Below are 26916 nucleotides of genomic sequence, written 5' to 3'. Positions count from 1 at the left end.
TCTATAGTGGTGGGTGGGGAGGAGGAGCCTTCTTCTGTGCTGTCCTGTCTCCATCTATAGTGGTGGGTGGGGGAGGAGGAGCCTTCTGCTGTACTGTCCTGTCTCCATCTATAGTGGTGGGTGGGGGAGGAGCCTTCTGCTGTACTGTCCTGTCTCCATCTATAGTGGTGGGTGGGGGAGGAGCCTTCTGCTGTACTGTCCTGTCTCCATCTATAGTGGTGGGTGGGGGAGGAGCCTTCTGCTGTACTGTCCTGTCTCCATCTATAGTGGTGGGTGGGGAGGAGGAGCCTTCTTCTGTGCTGTCCTGTCTCCATCTATAGTGGTGGGTGGGGGAGGAGGAGCCTTCTGCTGTACTGTCCTGTCTCCATCTATAGTGGTGGGTGGGGGAGGAGGAGCCTTCTGCTGTACTGTCCTGTCTCCATCTATAGTGGTGGGTGGGGGAGGAGGAGCCTTCTGCTGTACTGTCCTGTCTCCATCTATAGTGGTGGGTGGGGGAGGAGCCTTCTGCTGTACTGTCCTGTCTCCATCTATAGTGGTGGGTGGGGAGGAGGAGCCTTCTTCTGTGCTGTCCTGTCTCCATCTATAGTGGTGGGTGGGGGAGGAGGAGCCTTCTGCTGTACTGTCCTGTCTCCATCTATAGTGGTGGGTGGGGGAGGAGGAGCCTTCTGCTGTACTGTCCTGTCTCCATCTATAGTGGTGGGTGGGGGAGGAGGAGCCTTCTGCTGTACTGTCCTGTCTCCATCTATAGTGGTGGGTGGGGGAGGAGCCTTCTGCTGTACTGTCCTGTCTCCATCTATAGTGGTGGGTGGGGAGGAGGAGCCTTCTTCTGTGCTGTCCTGTCTCCATCTATAGTGGTGGGTGGGGGAGGAGGAGCCTTCTGCTGTACTGTCCTGTCTCCATCTATAGTGGTGGGTGGGGGAGGAGGAGCCTTCTGCTGTACTGTCCTGTCTCCATCTATAGTGGTGGGTGGGGGGGAGGAGCCTTCTGCTGTACTGTCCTGTCTCCATCTATAGTGATGGGTGGGGAGGAGGAGCCTTCTGCTGTACAAGAACACAACGGAAACAGAACAGGAACACAACGGAAACGAGAAGAACACGAACACAACGGAAACAGAACACGAACATCTCTTAACAACAGAAGAAGACCTCCTCTCCCCACGTCACTATCCAATTTCTACAACTTGCACTGTACGGGGAGGGAGTTGTACACTGGTGGGGGCCCCATCTCTTGTACTGTGTAGGGGAGGGGGTTGTACACTGGTGGGGCCCCCATCTCTTGTACTGTACGGGGAGGGAGTTGTACACTGGTGGGGGCCCCATCTCTTGTACTGTGTAGGGGAGGGAGTTGTACACTGGTGGGGCCCCATCTCTTGTACTGTGTAGGGGAGGGAGTTGTACACTGGTGGGGGCCCCATCTCTTGTACTGTACGGGGAGGGAGTTGTACACTGGTGGGGGCCCCATCTCTTGTACTGTGTAGGGGAGGGAGTTGTACACTGGTGGGGCCCCATCTCTTGTACTGTACGGGGAGGGAGTTGTACACTGGTGGGGGCCCCATCTCTTGTACTGTGTAGGGGAGGGGGTTGTACACTGGTGGGGGCCCCATCTCTTGTACTGTACGGGGAGGGAGTTGTACACTGGTGGGGACCCCATCTCTTGTACTGTACGGGAGGGAGTTGTACACTGGTGGGGGCCCCATCTCTTGTACTGTACGGGGAGGGAGTTGTACACTGGTGGGGCCCCATCTCTTGTACTGTACGGGGAGGGGGTTGTACACTGGTGGGGACCCCATCTCTTGTACTGTACGGGAGGGAGTTGTACACTGGTGGGGGCCCCATCTCTTGTACTGTACGGGGAGGGAGTTGTACACTGGTGGGGGCCCCATCTCAAACTGTATTCTACAGGGGGGAAGGCCTCCCCCCTCCCCCTTCTTGATCGGCTTGTACACCACGTACGAAATACGGGGGTGGGGGTGGGGGGTGCGGGTGGGGGGGGTAAAGTTCCTTCCCCCCTTCCCCCCTCCCCCAGGCCTGTGATCCACATGTGCACTACACGTGACGCACGTGCGTGACCCGGATGACAACAACAACAACACCAACAACAAGAACAACAAGACTTCCTTAACGACTGAACTGGGGAGATGGCAATTAGGCCACTTGACCGTAATGGTATGGACTGGGAACGTAGTGGGTGAGGCGGGAGGAGTGGAAGATAAGTGGATGGGTGGGATGGTGGAGGAGGGAGGGAGGATGGGGTGTGGGTGCTCACTGTCCGGGGACACTTGACCAAGATCTGATTGGTCGAGGAAGACTTGTGATGGTGGTACACACACACACACACACACACACATACACATACACACACACACACACACACACACAACACACACACACACACACACACACACATACAACAATACAATACATCAGACTACAGTAGTGGGTCTTAAGATGCAACATGACCCCCCCCACACCTGCAGACCCGCCTGGCCGTGGCCTCCTACGTAAAACAAACAAACAAGTACGTAAACAAAAAACAAATACGTAAATTAACAAATAAGTACGTAAACAAACGTACAAACAACTACGTAAACAACCAAACAAGTACGTAAGCAACAAACAAACAAGTACATAAACAAAACAAACAAGTACGTAAACAAACAAACTACCCCCCCATGGTGGATCCCTTTGCGCTACCGCCCCACGGGGGAGTACATGGGGCTCACCACGACACACTTGCCCCGGGGGGAGAGAGAGAGAGAGAGAGACAGAGAGAGAGAGAGAGAGAGAGAGAGAGAGAGAGAGAGAGAGAGAGAGAGAGAGAGAGAGCAGCTCACATCAAATGGTGGAGGAGGCTTGGGAGAAAACGGGGGGTTGGGGGGGTTGTGTCTGGTCGTTCGTGAGGGCTGACAGAAAATGGGGGGTGGTGGTGTTTCGGGGGGGGGGAGAGGGGTTTAGCTGGCGAGACACACCTGTACAACAGGTGTACATCACCTCATCCCCCCCCCACAACCTCCCCTCACATCCCCCCCAACCCCAGAATGAAATATAACATTATCTATCTATCAGTGCTATCGGAGATTCTATCTATCTATCAGTGCTATCGGAGATGATGTCTATCTATCTATCAGTGCTATCGAAGATCATGTCTATCTATCGATCAGTGCTATCGAAGATGCTGTCTATCTATCGATCAGTGCTATCGAAGATGATGTCTATCAGTGATATCATCCTACATCAGGTGTTATGATATGATCCTCTAACACGGACATGTACCATATCCTTAACACAGCACAAGCTATGATAACTTCAAGAGATGTATGATTTGACATGGTTAACACAGACAGATACCATACCCTTAACACAGCAAGAACAGCTACATATCCTTAACAAAGCAGGAATGGCTGTGCTAAGATGAACACTACGTGCTGTGTTGTTGTTAACACAGCTACATATCCTTAACAAAGCAAGAACAGCTGTGCTAAGATGAACACCACGTGCTGCTGTGTTATTGTTAACACAGCAAGCTAGAACACCGTTACGAGAGGAAGCCTAGCACGGGGTTCCTTAACACAGCAGGGGGGGGGGGACACCGTTAACAGAGCAGCGTGAGGTATGTGGGGGACCGGTGATGGGGACTTATCTGGGATGGGATCTGGGACAACTAAGGCTTCTCCACCACCACGTCAGCTCTGGGACATGGTCCCCACCACGCAACCATGGTCCCTACCACACAATCATGGTCCCCTCCACAATCATGGTCCCTACCACACAACCATGGTCCCCACCACACAACCATGGTCCCCACCACACAACCATGGTCCCTACCACACAACCATGGTCCCACCACACAACCATGGTCCCACCACACAACCATGGTCCCCTCCACACAACCATGGTCCCTACCACACAATCATGGTCCCTACCACAACCATGGTCCCCACCACACAACCACGCTCCCCACCACACAACCATGGTCCCCACCACACAACCACGGTCCCACCACACAACCATGGTCCCACCACACAACCATGGTCCCACCACACAACCATGGTCCCACCACACAACCATGGTCCCACCACACAACCATGGTCCCCTCCACACAACCATGGTCCCTACCACACAATCATGGTCCCTACCACAACCATGGTCCCCACCACACAACCACGCTCCCCACCACACAACCATGGTCCCCACCACACAACCACGGTCCCACCACACAACCACGGTCTCACCACACAACCATGGTCCCCACCACACAACCACGCTCCCCTCCACACAACCATGGTCCCCACCACACAACCACGGTCCCACCACACAATCACGGTCCCACCACACAACCATGGTCCCCACCACACAACCACGCTCCCCTCCACACAACCATGGTCCCCACCACACAACCATGGTCCCACCACACAACCATGGTCCCACCACACAACCACGGTCCCACCACACAATCACGGTCCCACCACACAACCATGGTCCCCACCACACAACCATGGTCCCACCACACAACCATGGTCCCACCACACAACCACGGTCCCACCACACAATCACGGTCCCACCACACAACCATGGTCCCCACCACACAACCATGGTCCCACCACACAACCATGGTCCCACCACACAATCACGGTCCCACCACACAACCATGGTCCCCACCACACAACCATGGTCCCCACCACACAACCACGGTCCCACCACACAACCATGGTCCCACCACACAACCATGGTCCCACCACACAATCACGGTCCCACCACACAACCATGGTCCCACCACACAACCATGGTCCCACCACACAATCACGGTCCCACCACACAACCATGGTCCCACCACACAACCATGGTCCCACCACACAATCACGGTCCCACCACACAACCATGGTCCCACCACACAACCACGGTCCCACCACACAATCACGGTCCCCACCACACAACCATGGTCCCCACCAAACAACCACGGTCCCACCACACAACCATGGTCCCCACCACACAACCATGGTCCCCACCACACAACCATGGTCCCACCACACAACCACGGTCCCACCACACAACCACGGTCCCACCACACAATCACGGTCCCACCACAACCATGGTCCCACCACACAACCACGGTCCCACCACACAACCACGGTCCCACCACACAATCACTGTCCCCACCACACAACCATGGTCCCCACCACACAACCACGGTCCCACCACACAACCATGGTCCCACCACAACCATGGTCCCACCACACAACCATGGTCCCACCACACAACCACGGTCCCACCACACAATCACGGTCCCCACCACACAACCATGGTCCCCACCACACAACCACGGTCCCACCACACAATCACGGTCCCCACCACACAACCATGGTCCCCACCACACAACCACGGTCCCACCACACAATCACGGTCCCACCACACAACCATGGTCCCACCACACAACCACGGTCCCACCACACAATCACGGTCCCCACCACACAACCATGGTCCCCACCACACAACCACGGTCCCACCACACAATCACGGTCCCCACCACACAACCATGGTCCCACCACACAACCATGGTCCCCACCACACAATCACGGTCCCACCACACAACCATGTTCCCACCACACAACCACGGTCCCACCACACAATCACGGTCCCCACCACACAACCATGGTCCCCACCACACAACCACGGTCCCACCACACAATCACGGTCCCCACCACACAACCATGGTCCCCACCACACAACCACGGTCCCACCGCACAACCACGCTCCCCTCCACACAACCATGGTCCCCACCACACAACCATGGTCCCCACCACACAACCATGGTCCCACCACACAACCACGGTCCCACCACACAATCACGGTCCCACCACACAACCATGGTCCCCACCACACAACCATGGTCCCCACCACACAACCACGGTCCCACCACACAATCACGGTCCCACCACACAACCATGGTCCCCACCACACAACCACGGTCCCACCACACAATCACGGTCCCACCACACAACCATGGTCCCACCACACAACCATGGTCCCACCACACAATCACGGTCCCACCACACAACCATGGTCCCACCACACAACCATGGTCCCACCACACAATCACGGTCCCACCACACAACCATGGTCCCCACCACACAACCACGGTCCCACCACACAATCACGATCCCACCACACAACCATGGTCCCCACCACACAACCATGGTCCCCACCACACAACCATGGTCCCACCACACAACCATGGTCCCATCACACAATCACGGTCCCACCACACAACCATGGTCCCCACCACACAACCATGGTCCCCACCACACAACCATGGTCCCACCACACAACCATGGTCCCACCACACAATCACGGTCCCACCACACAACCGTGGTCCCCACCACACAACCATGGTCCCCACCACACAACCATGGTCCCGACCACACAACCACGGTCCCACCACACAATCACGGTCCCACCACACAACCATGGTCCCCACCACACAACCACGGTCCCACCACACAATCACGGTCCCCACCACACAACCATGGTCCCACCACACAACCACGGTCCCACCACACAATCACGGTCCCACCACACAACCATGGTCCCACCACACAACCATGGTCCCACCACAATCACGGTCCCACCACACAACCATGGTCCCCACCACACAACCCCGGTCCCACCACACAACCATGGTCCCACCACACAACCATGGTCCCACCACACAACCACGGTCCCACCACACAATCACGGTCCCACCACAACCATGGTCCCACCACACAACCACGGTCCCACCACACAATCACGGTCCCACCACACAATCACGGTCCCACCACACAATCACGGTCCCACCACACAACCATGGTCCCACCACACAACCATGGTCCCACCACACAACCATGGTCCCACCACACAATCACGGTCCCACCACACAATCACGGTCCCACCACACAACCATGGTCCCCACCACACAACCATGGTCCCACCACACAACCACGGGGTCACCACACAACCATGGTCCCACCACACAACCATGGTCTCCACCACACAACCATGGTCCCACCACACAACCACGGTCCCACCACACAATCACGGTCCCACCACACAATCACGGTCCCACCACACAACCATGGTCCCCACCACACAACCATGGTCCCACCACACAACCATGGTCCCCACCACACAACCACGGTCCCACCACACAATCAAGGTCCCACCACACAACCACGCTCCCCTCCACACAACCATGGTCCCCTTACCACTGCTGGGGGGGCGACGCACACACCATCAGACGAAATTACCTTTATTTAATAATGTAATCCAGCGAGTCTTGAATTACATTGGGTCAATGGTCAACACAGCGAGAGACTTGGCCAAATAAAAGGAATCCATCTGTTCCTTCTGGCTGGTTACAGGCCTACGTTAACGAGGCTATTAAGCCGTCATGCGCTGAGAGAGAGAGAGAGAGAGAGAGAGAGAGAGAGAGAGAGAGAGAGAGAGAGAGAGAGAGAGAGAGAGGCGGTGGTGGTGGCTCTGACGTCACTGTATCACAGACGCAGTATCGGGGTCTTGCCAAGGTCGGTCGACCCCCCCCCCCCCGACCCCAGCCTCGCTGTCTGGCGGCGCCTGGCAACCCCACCCGTGACGTCACCGGCGGGCCAGTGACGCGGTGCGCAGGAGTGACAAGATGGCGCCGTGCGCAGGTGACGTCCTTCCCTCGTAACGTTCGCGCCCTGCGACTCCGCTAGGCTAGCGTAAGTTGCGTTAGCCTGGATTACCTTAGTTTAGGCTACACTAGATTGCGTAGAGTTACGCTGGGTTACTTTAGATTATATTCTAGGCTGGGTTACCTTACAGTCCCCCCAGGAACGAACCACATTCCTCCACAGACCACCACATCCCCCAGGAACGATCCACATTCCCCCAGGAACGAACCACATTCCTCCACAGACCACCACATCCCCCAGGAACGATCCACATTCCCCCAGGAACGAACCACATTCCTCCACAGACCAGCACATTCCCCAGGAACGATCCACATTCCTCCACAGACCAGCACATTCCCCAGGAACGATCCACATTCCTCCACAGACCAGCACATTCCCCAGGAACGATCCACATTCCTCCACAGACCAGCACATTCCCCAGGAACGATCCACATTCCTCCACATTCCCCCAGGAACGAACCACATTCCTCCACAGACCAGCACATTCCCCAGGAACGATCCACATTCCTCCACATTCCCCCAGGAACGAACCACATTCCTCCACAGACCAGCACATTCCCCAGGAACGATCCACATTCCCCCAGGAACGAACCACATTCCTCCACAGACCAGCACATTCCCCAGGAACGATCCACATTCCCCCAGGAACGAACCACATTCCTCCACATTCCCCAGGAACGAACCACATTCCTCCACAGACCAGCACATTCCCAGGAACGATCCACATTCCTCCACATTCCCCCAGGAACGAACCACATTCCTCCACAGACCAGCACATTTCCCAGGAACGATCCACATTCCCCCAGGAACGAACCACATTCCTCCACAGACCAGCACATTCCCCAGGAACGATCCACATTCCTCCAGGAACGAACCACATTCCTCCACAGACCAGCACATTCCCCAGGAACGATCCACATTCCTCCACATTCCCCCAGGAACGAACCACATTCCTCCACAGACCAGCACATTCCCCAGGAACGATCCACATTCTTCCACATTCCCCCAGGAACGAACCACATTCCTCCACAGACCAGCACATTCCCCAGGAACGATCCACATTCCCCCAGGAACGAACCACATTCCTCCACAGACCAGCACATTCCCAGGAACGATCCACATTCCTCCACATTCCCCCAGGAACGAACCACATTCCTCCACAGACCAGCACATTCCCCAGGAACGAACCACATTCCTCCACAGACCAGCACATTCCCAGGAACGATCCACATTCCTCCACATTCCCCCAGGAACGAACCACATTCCTCCACAGACCAGCACATTCCCCAGGAACGAACCACATTCCTCCACAGACCAGCACATTCCCAGGAACGATCCACATTCCCCCAGGAACGATCCACATTCCTCCACAGACCAGCACATTCCCCAGGAACGATCCACATTCCTCCACATTCCCCCAGGAACGAACCACATTCCTCCACAGACCAGCACATTCCCCAGGAACGATCCACATTCTTCCACATTCCCCCAGGAACGAACCACATTCCTCCACAGACCAGCACATTCCCCAGGAACGATCCACATTCCTCCACATTCCCCCAGGAACGAACCACATTCCTCCACAGACCAGCACATTCCCCAGGAACGAACCACATTCCTCCACAGACCAGCACATTCCCAGGAACGATCCACATTCCTCCACATTCCCCCAGGAACGAACCACATTCCTCCACAGACCAGCACATTCCCCAGGAACGATCCACATTCCTCCACATTCCCCCAGGAACGAACCACATTCCTCCACAGACCAGCACATTCCCCAGGAACGATCCACATTCCCCCAGGAACGAACCACATTCCTCCACAGACCAGCACATTCCCCAGGAACGATCCACATTCCTCCACATTCACCCAGGAACGAAACACATTCCTCCACAGACCAGCACATTCCCAGGAACGATCCACATTCCCCCAGGAACGAACCACATTCCTCCACAGACCAGCACATTCCCCAGGAACGATCCACATTCCTCCACATTCCCCCAGGAACGAAACACATTCCTCCACAGACCAGCACATTCCCCAGGAACGATCCACATTCCTCCACATTCCCCAGGAACGAACCACATTCCTCCACAGACCAGCACATTCCCCAGGAACGATCCACATTCCTCCACATTCCCCCAGGAACGAACCACATTCCTCCACATTCCCCCAGGAACGAACCACATTCCTCCACAGACCAGCACATTCCCCAGGAACGATCCACATTCCTCCACATTCCCCAGGAACGAACCACATTCCTCCACAGACCAGCACATTCCCCAGGAACGATCCACATTCCCCCAGGAACGAACCACATTCCTCCACAGACCAGCACATTCCCCAGGAACGATCCACATTCCTCCACATTCCCCCAGGAACGAACCACATTCCTCCACATTCCCCCAGGAACGAACCACATTCCTCCACATACCAGCACATTCCCCAGGAACGATCCACATTCCTCCAGGAACGATCCACATTCCCCCAGGAACGAACCACATTCCTCCACAGACCAGCATATTCCCCAGGAACGATCCACATTCCCCAGGAACGAACCACATTCCTCCACAGACCAGCATATTCCCCAGGAACGATCCACATTCCTCCACATTCCCCCAGGAACGAACCACATTCCTCCACAGACCAGCACATTCCCCAGGAACGATCCACATTCCTCCACATTCCCCCAGGAACGAACCACATTCCTCCACAGACCAGCACATTCCCCAGGAACGATCCACATTCCTCCACATTCCCCCAGGAACGAACCACATTCCTCCACAGACCAGCACATTCCCCAGGAACGATCCACATTCCTCCACATCCCCCAGGAACGAACCACATTCCTCACAGACCAGCACATTCCCCAGGAACGATCCACATTCCTCCACAGACCAGCACATTCCCCAGGAACGAACCTCCTCCCAGGAACGAACCACATTCCTCCACAGACAGCACATTCCCCAGGAACGAACCACATTCCTCCACAGACCAGCACATTCCCCAGGACGACCACATTCCAGTCGACCACAATCCAGACCACACATTCCCCAGGAACGATCCACATTCCTCCACATTCCCCCAGGAACGAACCACATTCCTCCACAGACCAGCACATTCCCAGGAACGATCCTCATTCCCCAGGACCGAACACATTCCCCCAGGAACAGACACATTCCCCAGGAACGATCCACATTCCTCCACAGACCAGCACATTCCCCAGGAACGATCCACATTCCTCCACAGACCAGCACATTCCCCCAGGAACGATCCACATTCCCCAGGAACGAACCACATTCCTCCACAGACCAGCACATTCCCCAGGAACGAACCACATTCCTCCACAGACCAGCACATTCCCCAGGAACGAACCACATTCCTCCACAGACCACCACATTCCCCCAGGAACGATCCACATTCCCCCAGGAACGAACCACATTCCTCCACAGACCAGCACATTCCCCAGGAACGATCCACATTCCTCCACAGACCAGCACATTCCCCAGGAACGAACCACATTCCTCCACAGACCAGCACATTCCCCAGGAACGATCCACATTCCCCCACAGACCAGCACATTCCCCAGGAACGAACCACATTCCTCCACAGACCAGCACATTCCCCAGGAACGAACCACATTCCTCCACAGACCAGCACATTCCCCAGGAACGAACCACATTCCTCCACAGTCCCCTGGAACGGACCACATTCCTCCACAGACCCTCCCAAGGTGTACACACACCAAGCCAGGTTGTACAGTACACCATCGAGGGAAACCCGCTGCGTGTAACAACACGGTAGACCACGCCATCACCTGGGAAACTACGCTGTGGGAGAGAGAGAGAGAGAGAGAGAGAGAGAGAGAGAGAGAGAGAGAGAGAGCTTACCTGGCGAGGGGTTTCCTAACCATACATACAGACATACATGAATACAATGGTATGATAAAGTGAGTACAAGAGATGGGGTCCCCACCAGTGTACAACCCCCTCCCCGTACAGTACAAGAGACGGGGGCCCCACCAGTGTACAACCCCCTCCCCGTACAGTACGAGACGGGGGCCCCACCAGTGTACAACCCTCTCCCCGTACAGTACAAGAGACGGGGGCCCCACCAGTGTACAACCCTCTCCCCGTACAGTACAAGAGATGGGGCCCCACCAGTGTACAACCCCCTCCCCGTACAGTACAAGAGACGGGGGCCCCACCAGTGTACAACCCTCTCCCCGTACAGTACAAGAGATGGGGCCCCACCAGTGTACAACCTCCTCCCTGTACAAGAGATGGGGTCCCCACCAGTGTACAACCCCCTCCCCGTACAGTACAAGAGATGGGCCCCCACCAGTGTACGACTCCCTCCCCGTACAGTACAAGAGATGGGGCCCCTCCCACCAGTGTACAACTCCCTCCCCGTACAGTACAAGAGATGGGGGCCCCACCAGTGTACAACCCCCTCCCCGTACAGTACAAGAGACGGGGGCCCCACCAGTGTACAACCCTCTCCCCGTACAGTACAAGAGATGGGGCCCCACCAGTGTACAACCTCCTCCCTGTACAGTACAAGAGATGGGGTCCCCACCAGTGTACAACCCCCTCCCCGTACAGTACAAGAGATGGGCCCCCACCAGTGTACGACTCCCTCCCCGTACAGTACAAGAGATGGGGCCCCTCCCACCAGTGTACAACTCCCTCTCCGTACAGTACAAGAGATGGGGGCCCCACCAGTGTACAACTCCCTCCCCGTACAGTACAAGAGATGGGCCCCCACCAGTGTATGACTCCCTCCCCGTACAGTACAAGAGATGGGGCCCCCTCCCACCAGTGTACAACTCCCTCCCCGTACAGTACAAGAGATGGGGTCCCCACCAGTGTACAACCCCCTCCCCGTACAGTACAAGAGATGGGGCCCCACCAGTGTACAACTCCCTCCCCGTACAGTACAAGAGATGGGGCTCCTCCCACCAGTGTACAACCTCCTCCTCGTACAGTACAAGAGGTGGGGCCCCCACCAGTGTACAACACCCTCCCCGTACAGTACAAGAGATGGGGCCCCACCAGTCTACAACTCCCTCCCCGTACAGTACAAGAGATGGGGCCCCCATCAGTGTACATCCCCCTCCCCGTACAGTATAAGAGATGGGGTCCCCACCAGTGTACAACACCCTCCCCGTACAGTACAAGAGATGGGGCCTCTCCCACCAGTGCACAACTCCCTCCTCGTACAGTACAAGAGAAGGGGGCCCCTCCCACCAGTGTACAACTCCCTCCCCGTACAGTACAAGAGATGGGGCCCCTCCCACCAGTGTACAACTCCCTTCCCGTACAGTACAAGAGATGGGGGCCCCACCAGTGTACAATTCCCTCCCCGTACAGTACAAGAGATGGGGCTCCCCCCCACCAGTATACAACTCCCTCCCCGTACAGTACAAGAGATGGGTCCCCACCAGTGTACAACTCCCTCCCCGTACAGTACAAGAGATGGGGCCCCACCAGTGTACAACTCCCTCCCCGTACAGTACAAGAGATGGGGGCCCCACCAGTGTACAACTCCCTCCCCGTACAGTACAAGAGATGGGGGCCCCCACCAGTGTACAACTCCCTCCAAGTACAGTACAAGAGATGGGGCCCCCACCAGTGTACATCCCCCTCCCCGTACAGTACAAGAGATAGGGTCCCCACCAGTGTACAACACCCTCCCCGTACAGTACAAGAGATGGGGCCTCTCCCACCAGTGTACAACTCCCTCCTCGTACAGTACAAGAGAAGGGGGCCCCTCCCACCAGTGTACAACTCCCTCCCCGTACAGTACAAGAGATGGGGCCCCTCCCACCAGTGTACAACTCCCTCCCCGTACAGTACAAGAGATGGGGGCCCCACCAGTGTACAACTCCCTCCCCGTACAGTACAAGAGATGGGGGCCCCACCAGTGTACAATTCCCTCCCCGTACAGTACAAGAGATGGGGCTCCCCCCACCAGTGTACAACTCCCTCCCCGTACAGTACAAGAGATGGGGGACCCACCAGTGTACAACTCCCTCCCCGTACAGTACTAGAGATGGGGTCCCCTCCTACGAGTGTACAACCCCCTCCCCTACACAGTACACCCAGGCAATTACCCCACACAAGTACACCGTGAGACCTTCGGTGTGGTGGCAGCAGAGGAGGGCAGTACATCGCAAGGTGTACAACATCCCGGACAACACAGCAATAGTGTAAGACAAGTGTCTGAGAACACACACACACACACACACACACACACGACCCTTGGCCATGATGACCCGACTTGACCTTAGGGGTCAAGTCGGGTCATCATCGCCTTGTACACCTGGCAAGAGCGAGTGTTAAGACACCACGACTGAACAAGGACCATCTGTGTACTCACTGTGGCACATGACACACGGAAGGCACGAAGCTCGGACCCCACCACACTGTGGCAGTGGGAGCTGGGTGATCGAGTGGCTTGGGAGCTGGGAGATCGAAACAGCTTGGGTAAAGGTCCAAAAAAAAAATATATGACGTTGTCAGTGTATGGTGCAAAAGTCATGATGGTACGACTGTTCCACTACGAAATTACTGGATTGTCCAACAGCGACTCCTCATGTGCCTATTTCTGTAGATCACTCATACCATTCTTATCTGTGCATGACCCACCCTCCCCCCCCCCTCCTCCTCGTGCACACAAGGAACACTCGATCCGAATTAAGTTTATAAAGACATCAATCATAAAGATTTTTTCTTTTTCTTGCCATTTGGGTCACATCCTAATTTTTCAGGCACCCAAATCATTACGAGGGCTCAAACGATGGTTCGAAATGGTGACCTGACACAGTACGCGGCGTATGTACAAATTACGTCCAAACACACACACACACTAACGAAGGAAGTAAGTTCTCCACCTGAGAGATAACAGATTATAGCGTCTTATCTTCCCCCTGTGACCCAATCTGACCCGATGGATCTTGACCTTTGACCCCGAAGTTTTAGTGGAGGAGAGATTAACATTTGGAAATCGAGGAGTCACTCCTTCCACCCATCTTCGTAGAAGACTTAAACATCAGCACCAGCCAGGCAACTGTGTACCAAAAGCGTAACGAAAATAATACATTTGAAAGAACGGGAAATCAAACATGCATGAGGGTGAAAGGCGTGCAAGGAATAGAGTGAATTGGAACGACGTGGTATACCGGGGTCGACGTAATGTCAATGGACTGAACCAGGGGCCTGAACATGCAGGAGGGTAAAAGGCGTGCAAGGAATAGAGTGAATTGGAACGATGTGGTATACCGGGGTCGACGTGCTGTCAATGGACTGAACCAGGGCATGTGAAGCGTCTGGGGTAAACCATGGAAAGTTGTGTGGGACCTGGATGTGGAAAGGGAGCAGTGGTTTCGGTGCATTATTACATGACAGCTAGAGACTGAGTGTGAACGAATGTGGCATTTCTTGTCTTTTCCTAGCGCTACCTCGCGCACATGCGGGGGGAGGGAGTTGTCATTTCATGTGTGGCGGGGTGGTGACAAAAATGGATGAAGGCAGCAAGTATGAATATGTACATGTGTATATATGTATATGTCTGTGTATGCATATGTATGTATACGTTGAAATGTATAGGTATGTATATGTGCATGTGTGGGCGTTTATGTACATACATGTGTATGTAGGTGGGTTGGGCCATTCTTTCGTCTGTTTCCTTGCGCTACCTCGCTAACGCGGGAGACAGCGACAAAGTATAATAAATAAACAAATACGTAAAAGCAAGACACACTATGCTACATAATTTCTCACACAGTAATAATCATAATATAATACACAAGTGAAAATAAGATGTCACCAATATACTGCTCGTACACCGATGATATAACCTAACCACTGTGAAGAACATCACCCACTTGAACGATCATGAGCAAGATGCCACGGTGTTATCCAGTGGTGGCGACCAACTCTGACATTGGTCAGTTATGAATAAAATGGTCAATAATCAGTGGGGGTCCACATAAGGAGGGAGGGCAAGTGTTTAAAACCTGACCCCCCCCCCCTCACACCACCTCCACACGAACTTACACCACCTCCACACGAACTTACACTACCTCCACACGAACTTACACCACCTCCCACGAACCTGTTCTCCACAAACATTACAGCTGGTCACACACCCTATGAGTCCACGGGGGAAAAAGATACACTAAGATGCCAAGTGCACTTTCGTATCATAATCACATCATCATCAGGGGAGAGACAAGAGAGAATTATAACAGTCAGTTGATATACAACGAAGAGACGTAGCGATGACGCCATTTGGTAAACATGTGACTCATATAATATATATATATATATATAATGTATATCAACTGACATATATTTCTCTCGTGTCTTCCCCTGATGATGTGATTATTACACGAAAGTGCACTTGGGAACTTATCGCGTTTTATTTTCCCCGTGGACTCATAGGAATATATATATATATATATATATATATATATATATATATATATATATATATATATATATATATATATATATACAGACCTGGATCTGTAATACACGAATGTGAACAATGCAGTTCCTCCCCCCTGTGTTGGCCCCCACGTAGCATGAACCTTCCATGTCGACCTGCTATCCCCACACTAGGTTCCACCCTCACCCCCCCACCTTTCACCCACGTAACCACTGAAATGATTCTGGTCCAAAGGACATCGAACTTAGAAATAGATCAACAAAAAATGAGAGGTAAGCTGGAGGCTTATAGGTGGCTGTGAAGTAAGTGAACTTTTTGAATCACACAAATACATCAATTGTGCACGTGGAATAAGTGAGACACGAGAGAGAGAGAGAGAGAGAGAGAGAGAGAGAGAGAGAGAGAGAGAGAGAGAGAGAGAGAGAGAGGGGTAAGCGAGGAACCTCTGCCCCATTTTGCCCCCCCCCCCAGAGACACAGCAAATGACTCGTACCTTCCTTGACAATTGGGCCTCCTTCTATCAGTTCCACACTGCCACTGCGACGACGCCACTGCGATAACCCATCACACTGAATGCCCACTGGCGAGAGGATATTCACAGTGGGAGAGAGAGAGAGAGAGAGAGAGAGGGGCAACAGGGCACCAGCGTCCGTCGCACACCGACGCCAAACCACTACTGGCGCATCCACCCACTGGCGTCCCTACAACCCTGGCGGGGTCACGTCGCACACACATACACCTGACACACACACAAGCCACTATCAGCTCGACCAACTCTTTGAGATAACGCCACAAGATAACTTGATAAAGAGGGTGAAATCGCATGATAGAGGATAATGTTTAAAGTCACATATGTATATATATATGAAGACAAACAATTGCCTTCGCCTGGTTCATCAAACGAGTCGACGACTATACACACACACACTGGCTTTCCATGGTTGTATTATACACGACGCAATTCGATCATTACCAGTTTTCCTGTTTACCAATTACGTAAATCACATCGGCCAGTCTGTACCCGCCATGGGGGAGGCGCATTCCCATCCAATCACCGCGAAAACGTAAACTGTTTTTGAATATTAAGGTTTGGAAAGCGGGTAACCATACGAGCCAATGACACCAGTTTAAATGGTCATTAGTACACAATCTATCTATATGAGAACCAAATACACAGCGTTCAACTGTAATAAATGGTTACATACACTCCACAGACGAGCAAGATCACTCAATTGTACCAAGAGGACCCATCAAACTAGGTGGGGGCTGTTGCGCATGCGTGTAGAGGGACGCGTTGCCAAAATGTAAACATTGCGAGAGAGAGAGAGTGTGAGTGGGGTCCAGCTGGCCACATATTTTCCTATGTGACGATGATGCGTCACCAATGCTCAAAGGAAGACGATAAATAGAAAGACAAAAAGGGAGATTAATTACAGACTAATTAAACGCGTTGATAACATATGTACTTTTAAAAAATGGCTTCGATAAGACGTTATCTTGGACTCGTATCACACACAAGATACTGAGGCATCACTTACACGTGGAAATGTCCACTGGTGGATAGAAAAGCTTTCTGAACGACAGGTCACAGCTTAAGATGAACGACAGGTCACAGCTGAAGATGAACGACAGGTCACAGCTGGAGATGAACGACAGGTCACAGCTGGAGGAGAACGACAGGTCACAGCTGGAGATGAACGACAGGTCACAGCTGGAGATGAACGACAGGTCACAGCTGGAGATGAACGACAGGTCACAGCTGGAGATGAACGACAGGTCACAGCTGGAGATGAACGACAGGTCACAGCTGGAGATGAACGACAGGTCACAGCTGGAGATGAACGACAGGTCACAGCTGGAGATGAACGACAGGTCACAGCTGGAGGAGAACGACAGGTCACAGCTGGAGATGAACGACAGGTCACAGCTGAAGATGAACGACAGGTCACAGCTGGAGATGAACGACAGGTCACAGCTGGAGATGAACGACAGGTCACAGCTGGAGACATAACTAAATCATCCCCACTTGAAGATGGTGTTGACCCAGGTCACGTACTGAGACCCATCGTATTTATTTATGGTTTCTGTAAACAATTTACCATCCAGGAAATACGATAAATAAATAGGTAAATAACTTAATAAATAAAGCCAAATCAAACACACAGTGACATGTAAACCACCCCAGCAGCTGAACAGGCCATTACAGTAGGATTCGAACCCACCCACCCAGGGTGAATGGTTCACTGGTTCCAATGTTCCATGGATCATGGTCACGTGCATGAAGAAGTTCCTCCATCACAGATAAAAAGTTCCTCCATCACAGAAAGGAAGTTCCTCCATCACTGATAAGAAGTTCCTCCACAACAGATAAGAAGTTCCTCCATCACAGATAAGAAGTTCCTCCATCACTGATAAGAAGTTCCTCCATCACTGATAAGAAGTTCCTCCATCACTCATGAGAAGTTCCTCCATCACTGATAAGAAGTTCCTCCACAACAGATAAGAAGTTCCTCCATCACTGATAAGAAGTTCCTCCATCACAGATAAGAAGTTCCCCCATCACAGATAAGAAGTTCCTCCATCACAGATAAGAAGTTCCTCCATCACTGATAAGAAGTTCCTCCATCACTGATAAGAAGTTCCTTCATCACAGATAAGAAGTTCCTCCATCACTGATAAGAAGTTCCTCCATCACAGATAAGAAGTTCCTCCATCACAGATAAGAAGTTCCTCCATCACAGATAAGAAGTTCCTCCATCACTGATAAGAAGTTCCTCCATCACTGATAAGAAGTTCCTCCATCACTGATGAGAAGTTCCTCCATCACTGATAAGAAGTTCCTCCATCACAGATAAGAAGTTCCTCCATCACTGAAAAGAAGTTCCTCCACCACAGATAAGAAGTTCCTCCATCACTGATAAGAAGTTCCTCCATCACAGATAAGAAGTTCCTCCATCACTGATAAGAAGTTCCTCCATCACAGATAAGAAGTTCCTCCACCACTGATAAGAAGTTCCTCCATCACTGATAAGAAGTTCCTCCATCACAGATAAGAAGTTCCTCCACCACAGATAAGAAGTTCCTCCATCACAGATAAGACCCTTGAACACGACGGTACGACCCTTGAACACGACGGTACGACCCTTGAGCACGACGGTACGACCCTTGAACACGACGGTACGACCCTTGAACACGACGGTACGACCCTTGAACACGACGGTATACGACCCTTGAGCACGACGGTACGACCCTTAAGACGACGGTACGACCCTTGAGACGACGGTACGACCCTTGAGACGACGGTACGACCCTTGAGCACGACGATACGACCCTTGAGCACGACGGTACGACCCTTGAGCACGACGATACGACCCTTGAGCACGACGATACGACCCTTGACCACGACGGTACGACCCCATGAGCACGTAAGTGTGTGACCCACTGGCATTTTCAACACTTGCCAACTTTAATACACACGTCACAGGGAAGCTGTGTTAAATGTTGGCCAAATTATCTTTTATTTACAACCTGCCCCACGTACACAACAACTGCCTCTCACATGTTGTGATGCGCAAACTGGTCCCAGAACGCGTAGGCTACAGGGCACAACCACCAAACATAGGATTCTCAAACGATTCTGCCTCACTTTACATTGTGGGTTTTAAAAACTTGTTTTGAATAAGTGGTTCATCATTCACGTACACACATATTCATCATTCACGTACATACATATTCATCATTCACGTACACATATATTCATCATTCACGTACATACATATTCATCATTCACGTACATACATATTCATCATTCACGTACACACATATTCATCATTCACGTACATACATATTCATCATTCACGTACACACATATTCATCATTCACGTACATACATATTCATCATTCACGTACACACATATTCATCATTCACGTACACATATATTCATCATTCACGTACACACATTCATCATTCACGTACACATAATACACGTACACATATATTCATCATACATGTACACACATATTCATCATACACGTACACACATAGTCATCATACACGTACACACATTCATCATTCACGTGCATAAAGGGGACACACTAGGTGTAGTGGGGAGTGTATAAAGGGGACACACTAGGAGTAGTGTATAAAGGGGACACACTAGGTGTAGTGGGGAGGAGTGTATAAAGGGGACACACTAGGTGTAGTGGGGAGGAGTGTATAAAGGGGACACACTAGGAGTAGTGTATAAAGGGGACACACTAGGTGTAGTGGGGAGGAGTGTATAAAGGGGATGAGCCAAGAGTGTTACATAAAGATGATGTAGGATATGGTGAGGGAGGTGGGGGAGGTGAGGGAGGTGGGGGAGGTGGGGGAGGTGAGGGAGGTGGGGAGGTGAGGGAGGTGGGGGAGGTGGGGGAGGTGAGGGAGGTGGGGGAGGTGAGGGAGGTGGGGGAGGTGGGGGAGGTGGGGGAGGTGGGAGGGAGGTGAGGGAGGTGGAGGGAGGTGGGGAGGTGGGAGGGAGGTGGGGACTGAGCTGGTGCATAAAGTGGATGTGGGATGAGTCAGGTGTTGTGGGTTGTGGCCAAGAGATGGCCAGCATAAAGTTGTAATATTCACAACCCACGAGGCAGGACGGACCTGTGAATGAAGCGCTGGTGAATGAAGAAGGCCCCCAGTGAATGACGGGACTCGTGGATGAATGAAATGGGTGGCAGACCTTCATACCGACGTCACTAACAAGTGGTAATGGCGTGTACGTGGTTGCCCGATGGTGAAATTGGGTGGTTTTGTCCTCCAAAAAGTTATCATTTCATTGTGACCTTGACCTTTGACCCCTGACCTTCAAACTTGACCCAGGTGTAGGAGTGTGAGTGTAGTATACGTGGTACAAATTTGGCCCAGATCGTACGACATCACAGTGAGATATGGCCGACGCAAGACTGGACACAGACAGCCACGGAAGGCCTGAGCCATCTGCCTGTGCTATGCAGCGGGGGGTACGAGGGAGGGAGAACACAGGGTGTACGAGGGAGGGAGAACACAGGGTGTATGAGGGAGGGAGAACACAGGGTGTACGAGGGAGGGAGAACACAGGGTGTACGAGGGAGGGAGAACACAGGGTGTACGAGGAAGGGAGAACACAGGGTGTAGGAGGGAGGGAGAACACAGGGTGTAGGAGGGAGGGAGAACACAGGGTGTACGAGGGAGGGAGAACACAGGGTGTACGAGGGAGGGAGAACACAGGGTGTACGAGGGAGGGAGAACACAGGGTGTACGAGGAAGGGAGAACACAGGGTGTACGAGGGAGGGAGAACACAGGGTGTACGAGGGAGGGAGAACACAGGGTGTACGAGGGAGGGAGAACACAGGGTGTAGGAGGGAGGGAGAACACAGGGTGTAGGAGGGAGGGAGAACACAGGGTGTACGAGGGAGGGAGAACACAGGGTGTACGAGGGAGGGAGAACACAGGGTGTACGAGGAAGGGAGAACACAGGGTGTACGAGGGAGGGAGAACACAGGGTGTGGTGGTGTATTAGCACAGCGAGTAGTGATGAGGCAGTGGCGACAATTGTGAGGGAGGAAATGCACAGGAATCAGGGTAGTTCAGCTGTTCATAACGAGGTGGAATGAGACGAATGGCCAACTGGGTGATTACGAGCCGTGTGTGCTCGTCCCTCATGAGGGACCAACGCCTCGCCTCCCTCCTCCTCCTCCTCCCTCACTAACAACGCCTCGCCTCCCTCCTCCTCCTCCTCCTCCCTCACTAACAACGCCTCGCCTCCCTGCTCCTCCCTCACTAACAACGCCTCGCCTCCCTCCTCCTCCTCCTCCTCCCTCACTAACAACGCCTCGCCTCCCTCCTCCTCCTCCTCCCTCACTAACAACGCCTCGCCTCCCTCCTCCTCCTACTCCCTCACTAACAACGCCTCGCCTCCCTCCTCCTCCTCCTCCCTCACTAACAACGCCTCGCCTCCCTCCTCCTCCTCCTCCTCCCTCACTAACAACGCCTCGCCTCCCTCCTCCTCCTCCTCCTCCCTCACTAACAACGCCTCGCCTCCCTCCTCCTCCTCCTCCCTCACTAACAACGCCTCGCCTCCCTCCTCCTCCTCCTCCCTCACTAACAACGCCTCGCCTCCCTCCTCCTCCTCCTCCCTCACTAACAACGCCTCGCCTCCCTCCTCCTCCTACTCCCTCACTAACAACGCCTCGCCTCCCTCCTCCTCCTCCCTCACTAACAACGCCTCGCCTCCCTCCTCCTCCTCCTCCCTCACTAACAACGCCTCGCCTCCCTCCTCCTCCTCCTCCCTCACTAACAACGCCTCGCCTCCCTCCTCCTCCTCCTCCCTCACTAACAACGCCTCGCCTCCCTCCTCCTCCTCCTCCTCCTCCCTCACTAACAACGCCTCGCCTCCCTCCTCCTCCTCCTCCCTCACTAACAACGCCTCGCCTCCCTCCTCCTCCTCCTCCTCCTCCCTCACTAACAACGCCTCGCCTCCCTCCTCCTCCTCCTCCTCCTCCCTCACTAACAACGCCTCGCCTCCCTCCTCCTCCTCCTCCTCCTCCCTCACTAACAACGCCTCGCCTCCCTCCTCCTCCTCCTCCTCCCTCACTAACAACGCCTCGCCTCCCTCCTCCTCCTCCTCCTCCCTCACTAACAACGCCTCGCCTCCCTCCTCCTCCTCCTCCCTCACTAACAACGCCTCGCCTCCCTCCTCCTCCTCCTCCCTCACTAACAACGCCTCGCCTCCCTCCTCCTCCTCCTCCCTCACTAACAACGCCTCGCCTCCCTCCTCCTCCTCCTCCTCCTCCCTCACTAACAACGCCTCGTCCCCCTCCTCCTCCTCCTCCCTCACTAACAACGCCTCGCCTCCCTCCTCCTCCTCCTCCTCCCTCACTAACAACGCCTCGCCTCCCTCCTCCTCCTCCTCCCTCACTAACAACGCCTCGCCTCCCTCCTCCTCCTCCTCCCTCACTAACAACGCCTCGCCTCCCTCCTCCTCCTCCTCCCTCACTAACAACGCCTCGCCTCCCTCCTCCTCCTCCTCCTCCTCCCTCACTAACAACGCCTCGTCCCCCTCCTCCTCCTCCTCCCTCACTAACAACGCCTCGCCTCCCTCCTCCTCCTCCTCCTCCCTCACTAACAACGCCTCGCCTCCCTCCTCCTCCTCCTCCCTCACTAACAACGCCTCGCCTCCCTCCTCCTCCTCCTCCCTCACTAACAACGCCTCGCCTCCCTCCTCCTCCTCCTCCCTCACTAACAACGCCTCGCCTCCCTCCTCCTCCTCCTCCTCCTCCCTCACTAACAACGCCTCGTCCCCCTCCTCCTCCTCCTCCCTCACTAACAACGCCTCGCCTCCCTCCTCCTCCCTCACTGGGGGTTGTAGACTCGGCCGCGGGGGTTGTGAGCATACAACCCACACTCAAAGACGAGGACCGACCCATTACCACAACCCCAAGACCTTATAACCTAGAGCTTCGCCATCATAAAACACCACGCCACAACCTCCCCACCTGCTCCCTCTCCATCACCCGCACACCACACCACAACACCACCACCACAATACCACACCACAACGCCACCACCACAATACCACACCACAACACCACCACCACAATACCACACCACAACACCACCAATGTACACGGGGAACTGATAGCAAGGACGGGGGGTGTGTGTGTGGGGGGGTGGCAAGGACGGGTGTGTGTGTGGGGGGGGTGGCAAGGACGGGGGTGTGTGGGGGGGGTGGCAAGGACGGGTGTGTGTGTGGGGGGGTGGCAAGGACGGGTGTGTGTGTGGGGGGGGTGGCAAGGACGTGTGGTGTGTGTGTGTGGGGGGGGGTGGCAAGGACGGGTGTGTGTGTGGGTGGTGGCAAGGACGTGTGGTGTGTGTGTGTGGGGGGTGGCAAGGACGTATGGTGTGTGTGGGGGGGTGGCAAGGACGTATGGTGTGTGTGGGGGGGTGGCAAGGACGTATGGTGTGTGTGGGGGGGTGGCAAGGACGTGTTGTGTGTGTGGGGGTGGCAAGGACGGGTGTGTGTGTGGGGGGTGGCAAGGACGTGTGGTGTGTGTGGGGGGGGTGGCAAGGACGTGTGGTGTGTAGGGGGTGGCAAGGACGTGTGGTGTGTGTAGGGGGTGGCAAGGACGTGTGGTGTGGGGGGTGGCAAGGACGTGTGGTGTGTGTGGGGGGTGGCAAGGACGTGTGGTGTGTGTAGGGGGTGGCAAGGACGTGTGGTGTGTGTGGGGGGTGGCAAGGACGTGTGGTGTGTGTAGGGGGTGGCAAGGACGTGTGGTGTGGGGGGGGTGGCAAGGACGTGTGGTGTGTGGGGGGGTGGCAAGGACGTGTGGTGTGTGTGGGGGGGTGGCAAGGACGGGGGTGTGTGTGGGGGGTGGCAAGGACGTGTGGTGTGTGTGTGTGGGGGGGTGGCAAGGACGTGTGGTGTGTGTAGGGGGTGGCAAGGACGTGTGGTGTGTGTAGGGGGTGGCAAGGACGTGTGGTGTGGGGGGGGTGGCAAGGACGTGTGGTGTGTGTAGGGGGTGGCAAGGACGTGTGGTGTGGGGGGGGTGGCAAGGACGTGTGGTGTGTGTGTGTGTGTGTGTGTGGGCAAGGACGCATCGCTCCTGAAGTGCCGTGAGGTTAGCTGAGGGAGAGACCTTCCCACAGCAGGCTATGTGACGACCACGACCACCACGCCAGGTGTGGGAGGGCCACGCCCCCGGGCGCGCGACCTGGGAGGCGCAACAGGTACAAGTCTGCGACCTTGTGCAACGCCGCTAAGAAACTGCGCAGCGCGGACGTCGGTGTGGCAACAGAAGGTGCGCCAGACCCAACGGTAGAGGAACAGGGCAACAGGAGGAAGAAAAAACAGAAGTAACACCACCGTCAGAGAGCAGTAGTAACAGGAGATGTAACGGTAAGAACAGCATTAACAGAACGGACGCAACAGACGGGGCAACGGCCCCCACCGAAACGGGAGCAACGGTAGTGTACACCATCATGCAGTGTGACGTACTGTTACCATGCACACCATCGCAGTGTGACGTACCGTTACCATGCACACCATCGCAGTGTGACGTACTGTTACCATGCACACCATCCAACAGTGACTCAGTGCCTTACTTCATCACAAACCTCATCTCTAACGCCATAACAGTTATATAAATCAATCAATCAATAAACATATATTGATTTATGTTGACCAAATGGCGTCGTAGCTACGTCTCTTCGTTGTATATCAACTGACTGTTATATTTCTCTCTTGCGTCTCCCCTGATGATGATGATGATGTGATCATGACACGAAAGAGCACTTGGGAACTTATATATATATATATATATATATATATATATATATATATATATATATATATATATATATATATATATATATATATATATATATATATTCCTATGAGTCCACGGGAGAAATGAAACACGATAAGTTCCCAAGCGCACTTTCGTGTAATAATCATATATATATATATATATATATATATATATATATATATATATATATATATATATATATTTGTGTGGTTGTGTGTGTGTGTGTCCCCCCGCGCGCCCCTTCAATGCTCTTCCAGAGGTCACAGTAGGATAGATAGACAGATAGATAGAAGTTAGTTTGATAGAAGAAGAGAAGAGAGAGAGGAAGGGGAGAGGAGGAGGAGAAGAAGAGAAAAGAGAGAGAGGAAAAGGGAGTAAACCCCCCCCCCCCCCCCCCCCCCCCCCCCCCCCCCCCCCCCCCCCCCCCCCCCCCTAGTCCCCAAAACTGTGGTGCCTGTCCATTTGGCTTTCTGGCTCGACAGTTTTGCCCCGGCCGGTAAGGGCGACGATCACACACAAAAGCATTCTAGTCTGGCACGTAAAGGGGGAGGAGGTCATCATTATCATCAGTTATTTTGTCCTAGCGGTCCTGAAATGCCGGCAAAATCCAGCCCACCACCTCACTTGACCTCGTCTGTATCCTGTATCCAACACGTCTGTATTCCTGGCTTTCCATTCCATTCCAATGTAGACCAAACTGGCCTCCATGCCACATCAGGTCCCTCCTACACAAACGCATCGGGCCAACGACCCAGTTCACATGTTGGCCCTTGTACGCCTCCCGTCTCACACAGCTCAGCCTCCCATCCTGTGTTATAACATTGGACAAACACCAGAGGTGCCAGGCCAGGTCCTTGAGGGTGAAAGCCTTTGACCACGACCATAGCAGAAATAACCTGGTTCACAAAATGAACTAGACTGCTCCTTAAGTGATTATATATATATATATAGCCATCATTCCATCTCACTAGTTCATCCTGCATCATATATATGTAGTAAATATGTACTGTTTACATATATCACACACACGTTGTGTGTGTGTGTGTGTGTCCACCAGTTTAACATGGTGATCAAACATCAGAAACAGGGTTGTTAGTGAGAGAGAGCGAGACAGTGTGTGACAACGACAGTAGTAGAATTGTTTAACATGTACGTGTGGGGTGAGGTTGTGAAGGTACAGTATGGTACTAGGGAGCGAGCAGGCAGGTACAGCAAGACTGTACCGTGGTACTAGTGAGTGAAGAGGTACTCTAACCTAACCTTACCTAACCTAACCTAACCTAACCTAACCTAACCTAACCTAACCTACCCTAACTTAACCTATACATCAACACCTCCGTCAGAGGGTCCCAGTTCGAACCCACACGCCCCTCCTCCTGCACACCTGCAGGAGGAAGACGACCAATAATGAGGGAGAGAGGGAGAGAGG

General features: G+C 53.7%; 1 protein-coding gene across 4 annotated transcripts in view; it reads right to left on the bottom strand.

Annotated features, from left to right (window-relative positions):
• Synd (protein kinase C and casein kinase substrate in neurons protein Synd) overlaps window positions 1–26916 on the bottom strand; it is a 322204-nt gene that overhangs the window by 107123 nt on the left and 188165 nt on the right. For 2 of the 4 annotated variants that reach the window (XM_071656540.1, XM_071656539.1), the window contains exon 1: window positions 16659–16848. The exons of 1 other annotated variant lie outside the window; for it this stretch is intronic. The gene's annotated coding sequence lies outside the window, so the exon portion shown is untranslated. Of the gene's footprint in view, window positions 1–16658; window positions 16849–26916 lie in introns of those variants that run through there. One more of the 4 variants, XM_071656551.1, reaches the window with a different exon arrangement.

Source organism: Panulirus ornatus, chromosome 63 (genome assembly GCF_036320965.1).
Source record: "Panulirus ornatus isolate Po-2019 chromosome 63, ASM3632096v1, whole genome shotgun sequence".
NCBI classification, from domain to species: domain Eukaryota; kingdom Metazoa; phylum Arthropoda; class Malacostraca; order Decapoda; family Palinuridae; genus Panulirus; species Panulirus ornatus.
Note: the sequence above shows the minus strand (reverse complement) of the source record. Positions and strands in the feature narration are given on the sequence as shown.